At 44.2% G+C, this 12,011-nt stretch overlaps 1 protein-coding gene across 1 annotated transcript in view; it reads right to left on the minus strand.

Moving 5' to 3' along the window:
- Positions 1 to 12,011, minus strand: part of LOC112560343 (FERM and PDZ domain-containing protein 4-like) — a 99,466-nt gene that overhangs the window by 57,849 nt on the left and 29,606 nt on the right. The window lies entirely within an intron of this gene.

Genomic DNA, 12,011 nt, shown 5'->3' on the forward strand with positions numbered 1-12,011 from the left:
ATCATACGTACCCCTCTATCCCAGTTTATGGTAATGGTGGTGTACCAATAATTACACATTCTGCCAGCAGTGAAGCGGCGCAATCAGGATGTCTTGTTTGTCCACGTGACCCGGTACGACTCTCTAAGACCGCCTTCAAATACTTTGGAAGGTAGCGTGGTCGATGCCGAGGTGGACAGAGAAAAAAAGACTGGCTGGCTGACTTGCAAAAAGGAGTCGACTGGCGCCTACCACGGCCGCTCAAGATGGGCCTCCAAGGCAAGCTTGGTTGCCTTGCCTTAGTTGCTGGCTCGGCGTAAAACATCTTTTTCCTTCCCTTTCTACCAGCACCGGCCGAGCAGCATAACTGTTTGTCACTGCTGCCATGGAAAAAATGATAAAAGGAAATATGTGCCAGTCGCTGTCATGCATGCATATATCTTTATGTGCCTGCAGCCAGTCCTGATTAATTCAGACTGCATATGTAGAAAAACCTGCAGTGTAAGACGAGCTTCAATAGCTCTACTTGCTCACCAGCTCATAGCTCCATACCTGACTCAGGTAAAATACCTTGCTGCTACTAATCCTGCTTGTCTGGATTCCTTGTGACCACAGGCGACTGTCGCTGCCAATGTCTTATCGGCACGAGCTAGTACCTGCTAGTGTTTGTGAGCTATAGCCGCTTGTCACTACAGAGGCCTTATCAGCGTGATCTGCTCGTGACGCACGACGTATGCCCATGACGTGTCTTTCCCTCAACACGTAGTGACCCTTCCCCCCCAGCAGGCCGTCCAGCCAGCTTTAAAGTGGCGGTAATCCCCTGGCTGTGGGGCGCTGTGTCACATTCTGCTGTTGCCATAAAGCACACAGTGACGTACAAAATGCTGACGATCTCGCGAAATGACATTAAAATATCACTACAGCTCTCGCGATATTTTACACTACAATATCACTTCACTCTAGCTCTCGCCAACTACGCTAAACATCACATCACTACAGTGACTCTACAGCCGCACACACTCCCTTCCCCTTGCTGCTTGATTGTCCAATGTAGAGAACAAATCACTACTCTTCAACAAAAGTAGATGATTAATTTTGGAAACATTCTCCCTCACTGACCTCACTATTGTAACAAGATTTCTCCTAGTGTCTACACTTTCAAGTTCACCCGCACCAAACAGGACAGGCGCCAGCTCGCAGACGGGCCGTGCCAGACCCATGACCAGTAGACAGCAGATACTAGCTCACGATCACAGACATGTACTAGCTGAGGGTTAGCAGACAGGACAGGCACAAGTTACATTCTCAGTTCCCTTCGTTGTGTCGCTGTTTAATAATGGGTTGTTTTTTTTTCCTCCCAAAGTCATCCCATCGGTCTGTGGAGTTGAACAGCTGTCCCCACTGGTTGGTGTATCATTTTTACACTGCATGGGATCAACATCAAGGACAAGTTTGCTGCATATCATCAATCACGCTCAACTTAATGACAAACTGACGCTGCATGTCTTCATTATTTAATAACAAACTGACGCTGCATGTCATCAGGTATAATGATAACTTGACGCTGCATATCATCACTATCACAAATAAGGATGCTTACATAGCAACACCTAAAGAAAAGTTGTCTCTGCCGCAAAACTTGTTCCTCTTCTGCGTAAAACACTCATTTTCCGGAAGCGTGAAGCAAGATCACAAGAAATTGAACGTCACGTGATATTTTAATCTCCCGCTCTCGCCCTCTCGACACCTCCCATCCTCGTTCTCTCTCTCCTACGTTTTGACATTCACTGAGTAAACAAGCGAGGACGCTCTCGGCTAGCGCTCGTCATCTACGAAAACATTCGCTGCTAGAGGGAGCGCTGGCCGCGTGCGGCTAGTTCCAAGGTAAACCTCAAACATTGGCCCCGCAAACAACGGGCGACGCAACGCGTGTTGGCTCGGCGCGCAATAAAAGATGTTTCCTATTTAGCCTGCTACAGTTCATTTTCTCGGACTTGTGTCCGGCTCTCGAGTCAACACAGAGCTGAATGCTCATCTGTAGTCGCCACAAGCCACCCAACACTTCTCCCACCTGCTGATGTGAAGTGTGTGTGTGAGGTGGCAAGGCGTCCTTCCCAGGGGATGGGAAAAAAACGTGTAGTGACAGGAGGCTTTGCTCTTTGCAAGTCAAGACTAACATGTAAAGTTCAGCTGACAATTTTCACCGACAACGAATTGCGTAGGTCAAACCTGACCACAAGAGTGAGTGACGAGCCTCTGTCGCTAAAAGTACAGGTGCAGTCATGAATGAATTCCTCTGTACTAAAAGTACAGATAATATCAGACGTGAATGAGATCCCTCGTCACCAGAAGTACAGAAACAGTATCAGACTGGCCTGCCAGACAGCAATGCGCACACAACACCAACGAAAACTTAGGCAGGCACAGACGACACGGGTAGGCAGGGATAATAAAGATCTGCAATTGAGTATTCCGAGTAAACTTCACTGATTATCAACAAAATTACTTCAAGGATACAACGGGAACGGGCATAATCAGTTCCGAAAACTCTAGCGAAGGCCAAAGTGCAGTCTAAATGACAGTCACGACATGATGACATAATGACTGACATTACACGAGGTCAGGAGACCCATCAGCCACAGTATATCAGTTCCTCGATGGCCTTTCGTAATTTCTACCTACACCAACATGTATCACAGACACAAACAAGCGGACAGCACTTCATCTTACCCTTCCGAGAGAAATTGGAGTGGTCTCTCATATCGGCTTAAGTCAGACAATGGCGAGGGTTAACACTTCATCCACCTTCACCCCACTCCACCCCACCCCTTGCCAGCCTCACCACCCCTCCTCTAGATTCGCCAAAGCATCGATCTGTGAACAGGAAAATGGCAGCAATAGCCCGACATTAGCCGCCGACTGGCAAGCAGGACTCGCTTCATTCCCTCTCATTTTAGCTCTGTTACTGCTTCTACTAGTTCCCTTTCGTACAGTTCGCATGGCACAAGTGAACAGCTTTTGACCACGTAAGCTTTCCACATCATCTTAAGCAGACGCTTGATGACAAAGGAAGGTCACATGATCGAGAAACTGGACGCAGTTTCAGTGCTGAAGATTTCACCAGATTTCACCTTCTCACCCGTCAATTGTCGATGTCACGATGAGATTATCAGATTGTTGTCCTCAGAGCCGTGTCTGCCCTCAGCATCTCCTCCTTCCCCTGCTTCCGGCAGCTGTAAGACCTCACGGTGCATAATACACAAATACGACTTTAATGCGAATCACACGGGATACATTGTTTACCGTTCAAAACACTCGTCAGTGTACAATGAGAAAGAAAATCAATCAGTGAGAAAAACTCGAGGGCTGAATTTCTATAGGAATGTATTGGCTGACATGTCCTAGATAATACAAATCAATCTGCATGAAACTCGTCGAAGTCCTCGAAAAGGTCGACCACTGCGCAAATAAGTTGCACTCCCTGCCAAGCCTCTTTCGATCGCTACACAAACAGCGCCACTTTCCAGAGATGGAGGACACGTGGGGGATTCACCAGCAGGGTGACCCAGTATAAAAAGTGAAGAGATGATTCCACAATACAAAGCATTGCAGAAGAACTTACAAACTTATTGACTCTACAATGCAAACATGCGCACTAGAACTAATAGGCCTATTGGTTTTATACTGCAAACAATAGCAGCAGAAGTAGCAGACCTATTGATTCTACCTTGTAAAAAATGAGCAGCAAAGCTAAGGGACCTATTGATTCAACAGTGTTAAGCATATTAGTAGAAGCAGCAAACCAACTGATTATTAAGTGTGAAACTACGTAGCAGAATAGACCTATTGATTCTACGGCGATAAATATAGCAGCAGACCTATTGATTCTAATAAAACAACCAGTTAAAATAAACACAAAATAAAAAGAAACTGTGAATGCATATTATTTAGAAACCTCGCAGATTCTAAATACATATGATACAGATAATTCTAAATTCAGAATGTACAAACCGTCTAAATACATAACGATATTTCTCTCGCTCAGCCTCGGTTTCTGTGCGTGGGTACTGTTATGCTGTTAATAATCTCAGAACGGACTAGTCACACGTGACTACCAGTAAAATTTTGTTAGGCATGTATAACCAGTCAAATTTCGAGGCTCAAACGTGAGAGCGCGTATATTGGTAAGTCAAAGTTTTACATTTGTCACTTCCTTACAACTTATTTTTCTTCTCATTAAACTTTTCTCGATGTTCTTTTTGTTTCGCACATTTCCCTGTGACACGATGTCAACATAGGCAACATTGTATCTCTGTGCCTTTCATATTTCATTGTATCTCTGTGCCTGAACATATTTCGAGAAAGTGTGATGAGAAAGACAAAAAATGCCTTTCGTCAAAGCGAAGAAGAAACACTTAAAACAATTCCACGTTTCTGTAGAGGAAGCAGCACCAAGATAACCCAGACCACCAGCTCACACCCGTCACCGGGATGCTAGGTTCACCGAACGATCTGCTCTTTAGCCCTCAACCACCACCATCACCAAAAAAAAAAATAAATAAATAAAAGAAATCATGTTGTTAAGGTTCAGTTGCAAATCTAATTTAACCCTGCCGACCTTGTCTTCCAATTTCTCGAAACCTTCTTCTATCTACTCTGATTTGTGCCTGACGGGGCCTCGTCTCCCAGCAGCTCTAAAACATTTCCTCTGTCTACTCTTCCCTTTCCTCGCGGTCTCCTCCCTTTTTCCTTCTACGTTTTCCTTACGTGCGCTCTCCTTTGAAAGGTTAATAACATTAGAAGGGTTAATTACATCAGCACGTTAATTATATCAGCACACTCTAAAGACTGTGCCGACTGAAATCGGGAAGGGGAGAGAGACAAATAAAACTACAGGACAATGTGAGCGCTGTCGGACATGACGAAGAATTAGCCTTATTTCAGGACGTTACATTTTCTTTGACAAAAAAGAAAGGCTCCATGGTTTCCGCTAAGCATATTAAGTCGTGTGCCATAAGGCAAAGGTCAGCAGGAAATGTCAAGCGCCATAGCTGTAAAATGAATTCGTATGACGGACTGACATGCACTCAAGCTGATGTCACAAAGCTAAATTAAAAATAATAATCTGTACTTGTAACAGCATCATGATCAAGGCCTTATTTGCTCAACTAGGGCCTTCTGTCGTCCCACTGAAAGCCAGCCTCTGCGTAACGGCTTCCTCGCGCCATTCGTTGGTACATGGTCATACGGTGCAGTTCACTCTCTCCTCTCTAATGCACTGTCAATGTATCATGTATCGTGTTGATGCTAGTTATGAACAGATGATGTTATCTACAGACAAGACTATTTTACTGTCAATGTGTCATGTGCTATGTTGATGGTAGTCATGTACAGACGATATTATCTACAAACAAGACTATTTTCTGTCAAAGTACCATGTATCATGTTGATTGTAGTGGTGATGATGATATTATCTACAGAAAAGACTATTTCCACCTGATTGTTGATTTGGTGCTTTGAAAAATCAAAACAAAACAAAAACCACTTTAGTAATCTATCTTTCGTGATGATGTTTTCTGAGCAGCTTCTAGCAGTCATGACAATTCATAAAGTGCCAGATCAAACCATATCTGGAGTTTTTGTGCCATTCGTTGCATCATGATGTCGACTAGCGATGTCTACAGCCATGTTTTCTCCACTTTCACCACTTGCAAATTTTACATTTTCTTATCTTGAACCGCTTTGCTACATTATGGATTCTGGATGAATGTGTATCAGCAGCGTGGACTGAAACCTTCGGATGTCTTGTCAACTGTTGTGCACGGTCTGTGTGTTGGGGCGAGGCTTCTTGCTAGCAATCTGTGTGTGTGTGTACGCTGGACATGGGCAGAAGTTTCCATGGTCGTCCAGTCCCTTAGACAGACTCAGCTGGTCTTAGAACCGACATACGCAGTTGGTTAGGTCATGTGACACTGGCCTCATGGCGGCTTCAAATCCCAGCTACCAACACTTTTCTTTATATAGTTAGGTTCTGCTTACGCAAAAAATTGCGTACAGTACGCATGTTCGGAACCCTTCAATTTTCATCAATGGGGCGAAGAACAGGGACCCCTTAAAAATCTGCTGGGACCGTATTTAGAGCAGAAGCCCTGTAGTTAGTTAACATGTGTGTGTGTGTGTTGCATACTTGTCGGATTGATATCACTCTTTTAAAGCGCGTTGAGCCTACATATAGCGCTATATAAAAATACTATTATTATTATATTGTAGCCTGCCTCACAGCTATTCTTCATACTGGTAATGTTGTCCACCTCACAGCCATATTATATACTGGAGGTGCTCTCCTCAAAGTTATACCACATAGCTGTGAAAATAAACCATCACAATGTACTGCAGACAGCGTGTCACTACAGGCAACACTACTTTTTTCACTCCTCTATGATTTCCCTTGCGTCCATGGCTCCTTGGCGACCCGGTCTAAGGACGGCGTGCGATGGATTTTCGCTTCAGTAAGCGTCACTCCCCTTATCTCTCAACCCCGCCCCGTCCTGATCATAGTTTGGGAGGCGGCGAATAGCCGTAAAACGACTCCGTCTATCTTCTCTTTGTCTACTGAAGCTCAAGACCACGTTCTGTGGGGCCTCTGTCATAGCTGGTGCAGGATCAACGTGGAGTCATGCTGGTGAGCTGTGCTGGAAATTGCGCTGGAAGCTAAAGCAGAATGATAAGTGCCAGAGAAGTTCAAGAGAATGAAGATTCGGGTACAAATAATCGTCAAAAACACTAGTTATGTAGAAAACATTTGTGTTCGTTAAGCATAGAAGCAGGATATTGATAAGGAAGGTAGGCTATTTAAAGAAACCAAAGACGAAGAGAAATCCCCTTTTTTATTCTCAGAACACTGCCTGATTAAAACCTAATCTACCGGACGGGATTGTGCCATATAATGATCACGACGCACCATTGATTATTAAGCTGCAGAAGATCCGCCTGGCTCGAAAGACACGACGACCAGTAACTCGTGGAATCCGCATGCGACAAGTCTGCAGGCTGGACAGACAACTCCACTCCACGTGAGCTTTCCTCGCACCAACATCGGAAGGCTGTGGACATTCCACAAGGACAGAGGATGCCGTTGTCATGCCAACGGGAGTTTTTCCAAGATACTGCTGTCTCTTTTGAAGATTATAAAACATTCAGCCGCAAATGACATGAAAGATTTCACGCGCTAATGCTGATGTAGGAGAAGCTCGTCGTAACCGAATCTTAAAGAGCTCTCTTGCTTTCTACGAAAGTGTCACCCAGAGACCAGGGTCATTATCAAGACCTTCAGATCTTCCCGACAGACTGCAGCGAGCCCTGCTTCTCGAGGCCTGAACACAAGATGCTTTTTCGTTGAGTTGCTCTGCTTTTGTTTTGTTTTTTGTGGGATTTTTTGTGTGTGGTTTTTTTACAGGTATTGCCCAGTAGAAAGAAGACACATCAAAAAAGGGAAATGTTTATGTTCATAATTGTCTTTCGTCTAAAAGAATAATAAAACATTAACTCTTTGCCGTCTGCTATGCCGATTGCCAGCTACAAAAAAATGACTGTACAGCCAAGCAATTTCAACTACGCCTTTCATAGATGGTGGCGCCACCCCAGACTATCAGCACCACGTCCCAGCTGTAACTGGCGCTGTAACAACCCGACATCTGCGACGCTGTATAATAAGGCTGCGCGAGACCCAGCGTACCTCACAGCCTGACGTCAGAAGTACACAGTCGAGCTACGAAGAACGTCGCAGCCTCCCTTGTCAGCTCTCGGCAACTATCGTTTTCCATTCAGCAAAAACCAAATGACTGATAAATCGGCAAGCAAGACAAGCTCGGACACTTGCACGTGCAGCCAATACCCGCTGCTTGGTGGAAGGCACTGCTTCTTTCATATGCTGGAACCTCGCACGTTAATAAAATAAAAAATAAAAAGAATAAATCTTTGGCGGCAAAGTCCAATGCGGTGGTAGAGATCAATACGATGATCTGTGTGTGCGGAGGGTGGAGTACAGAGGAAGGAACCAACTTTAGTGAAAAGGATGGGAAGGGTACTGCTTGGGTGGAGGGAATTTTGACATCTTCCGTGTTGCCAGGCGCTAGAATTAGTGTGTGTGAGGAGTCGGTGGGGTGGGGAGTAGTGCATCTAACGAGGCCACTGATGAAGTTTCGGTTCAATGGAAGGCCCCGGCATTGCCAGTGTGCCGGTCACGGACACATGGTGGCTAGTGACAGCCCTGCATCTCTTAATGACAGATGTGTGAGGCTTGCGTCCCAGCACCATGAATAGCGTGGTGGTCGGAAAGTCGACATTGCCTCGTTTCAATCACGTTACAAACTGGGTACTGCATATGCACACTGGCGAGATTTCACTCAGCATAACGGGGTACTTTACACGCAATCCAGTCTGACTGCTCTCAAGACAGGATACAGGTACACTGGTGTAATTACTCGCAGTGTAGCAGGATACGATAAGAATTAGCCCACCTGGCTTCTATGAAGATAACAAAATACCGTGTATATACACAGGATACACACACACATAGAATCGAACCAGCACGCCTCCAGACGCCACTGATCTAAGCACTCATGTGCTGCTTTCAGGGATAACAGGGTACTCAGTAAGTACCTAGACACGGTTTGTCTGAGAAGAGAAACTTGTGTAGAGTGGCCGGAGTTGTCTCCAGGCAATCTAATCTCTGCGTATTCTTGATGTCAACTACCCTTCTCCCGGAGGACTTGCACCCTTACCAGCTGCATACCCTAACATAGTCACCTGCTAGTTTCTGAAAAGCGTACAAGCTGCCTTTGAGTAATTTCCCCCTGACCCTTTGCAACACAGATGTGACACTCGGGTGACAGGTGAATCCGCGACCAATTGTAGTTTCGATCTCTCGATTGTTCTATCCTACAAGCGTGTTGGTTGGTTTATGATTTATGCACAAATGGGAAAAGGTAGAAGGAAAGAAAAGACGGATGATGAAGGGTAGTGTGGAGTACCCAGAGAAAATCCTAACTCCAGATCTTTCTATCCACAATGCAGAGGTGAAATGTACGAGAGATACAACCATTGCGGTACTACGTCTTGCTGAAGCTTGCTTTACACACTGGTAGATAATATCGACTGTAAAATCTTTACACACTCTATTAGATAAATCGATTGTATAATCTTTATACACTCTCTTAGATAAGATCGACTGTAAAATCTTTACACACTCTGTTAGGTAAGATCGACTGTAAAATCTGCTGAGGCATATTTCACACCTCATTGCTCTGATGGGATTTTGAGGGTTCGGGATTCTTCATCAGTGTGCCTTCTGATTTATTGTTCAGATCAAATGAACGCTCGTTCGCTGTGTACTGATATTAACGTGTTCTAATCAGCTGAGCGTCTGAGACAATGATCCTTCAGAAGGAGATAAAGTATTTTCATGGGTCTCGTGTACAGTTTCAAAGTCAGCAGCGCATGACAAAAGCATAAAAAATTAATACCAAATAACGCAATGTAAACAATGTGTTAAATATTACACAGTTAAGGTTAAATATAACACTTTTGCAAACTATGAACGAACGCTTGCGTTTGTCTTCCAAGCACGGAGATGCCGTTATCTTGTAGACTTGAATATTCCGCAGGGCTTCTGCTAAGGCTAAATTCTTTGGAGTCTTCTTCAGATTTTCCCTGTTCTTCGCCCAAATTTGACCCCATTGATCCTCCGAACGTTGTAGACCTTGCGTAAGGAGCCTGTTCGTACTGGTATCCAGTACCTTCAGTCCGTTCCTCTCTCCCGCCATCTCTCAGCTTCGTTTCCATAGTAAATCGAGTTGAAGGTGGCCGCATGAGCGCCTCACTCCTCATTCTCATTGCCTGGTCGCTTCTGGTTCAACATGACATCCAACACCTTGCTCACGGCAATGTTCCTGACCTTTGGGTGACAATACCACACTCGTAGTCTCGCTCAGGCCATAGGGACTAGGATTTGCAGGACACGTGAAGAGACCAAGTACAAAAACATCTTCCTGAATCTGTGCGCGCAAGTGTCTGCTGTATTGTCACTGTGTGTGTGTGTTTGTGCGCGCGCGCGAGTTTATACTATATTGGCACAGAGTTGTGTGTATGTGTATGTGCGTGCACACGTGTTGTCACAGTGGTGTGTGTGTGTATTCTGTACTGTCACAATAGTTTGTTAGCCAGAAGTGCTTCATGTTGTCAGTTTTTACTTTCTACAAGCACCGTGAATGTTCCACAGACTATATTTCTACCCTTAATATTTCACTATCCATATTTCACCGTGAAGACGATATACGTATGACTGCTCACTATGGCTTCCATGCACGTTCCCGCACCACCCAGTGCTTAAACGTAACTTAAATACCCATGCAGGTTTACTTGCATTGAGCGCAATTATTCACGCATACTTCATCTGTCTCTTAGCAAATATAAACAAACAAAAAATAGCAAGGTGCACCTGGATGACGATAATGGTGGGGCCTAGTTCATCTCCTGCATTTCCTCCCTTTATCTCAAGAACTTGCTGTTATAACAAAGGAACCAACAACCAGCCTAGCGCTGACCTTTCGTCTGCACTTTAGAACAAAGCAGGTGCCTAGCAAGATGTCGTGAAAAAAAACTACAAATAACAATTTTAAAAGAAATAGCAAAAAGTGAGGGTCTGGAGAAAACATAATAACAACAGCAGTGGAAATCGTGGAATCAAACAATATTTCATGTGAATGCCATTTCTTTCAGTAATTCGGGCCTGAAGGACGTTTATGGTTGACGCGTCGGGTGTCTTTCACCAGGCAGTATATTCTCACAACTATCTTCCAGCTCTCAAGATTTAATGTCGACTGAAGATGTCTACGCATGCACAAATGTAGGAGAGTATAAATACAGGTTCTATAGGCTAGGGAACCAAACATTGTTATTTCTAACAATTAATTCTAACAGTTAAACCGATCATAATGAAACGCTTTTTATTTCTTTACTTATTTATTTCATTAGCCCCAAGTCTGTATTCCGGAGCCGTATGTTGCAAGCTTATCATGTGACCCCAACACCACCCTGTTACTATGCACGACTGAACGTGTACTCTGAAGTGGTTGAGTTGCAATGAAAACCAGCAGGAACCGTGTCTGCTCAACATACGCTGTTAGAAAAAAAGATATTGTCAAAAAAGACATTGAGGAGGCAAGGATGTTAACGTCGTTTTTTGTCAGCATGAAGTTTGGCACACACACACCCTTCCCCCAAAGCCGAGCCTCGTCACTGGCTGTGGACAGTTCATTTTTCATTAATCCACAATTCATATTGTTTATAATGAATACTGAGCTATGTTCCATTGCTTTGTAGTGTCTTTAGACAAAATCTATTTTTTGTTCAAACAACATTTTTAAGAAAACTGAACGAGCAGGTTTTGCACTCGCTTATTAAAGTTGGGACCTGACCCACTCTTCACACAAGAGGGAAAATAAGCCTTTTGTCAAGGGGTTTAGTCCTGTATTCAGGACTGTGACTCTAGATACATAGTAGATAACGGAATCCTGGTCCTGCACGCTAGCCGTCTTGTCAGTCTGCCAAAGACATGGCAGGTCGCTTCACATTCGCTAAGATAAGGCTAACATCAAAAGTTAATCCATGTTCAAACGCCACACACTGTCGATAACGCTGCAGCAAATTGTTCCACCTCTTATTTTATCAAAATTTGCATTTTAATATCACATCAGCGCCAAAGGCCCTCAAGAGAAGAGTTCCTCCCTGACCCCTGCAAAAAAATTTAATGTTCTTGAAGACAGCGCTTTTTAGCGAGGGCCGAACGCCGAATTTAGAAATATTCCAATAGATTGCTTTACTGAGCAGGACTGGGGGTCGGGGTGGGCTAACCAAAGACGACTGCTAGAGAGTTTTGGATTTAACTTCATATAATGGAAACGAGCTCTTCTCACAGTATGTATTAAAAACGAGCTGATGTCACGGTATATATTAAAGAAAAGCTATTATTA

The sequence above is a fragment of the Pomacea canaliculata genome, linkage group LG3, assembly GCF_003073045.1.
Source record: "Pomacea canaliculata isolate SZHN2017 linkage group LG3, ASM307304v1, whole genome shotgun sequence".
Classification (NCBI taxonomy): Eukaryota; Metazoa; Mollusca; class Gastropoda; order Architaenioglossa; family Ampullariidae; genus Pomacea; species Pomacea canaliculata.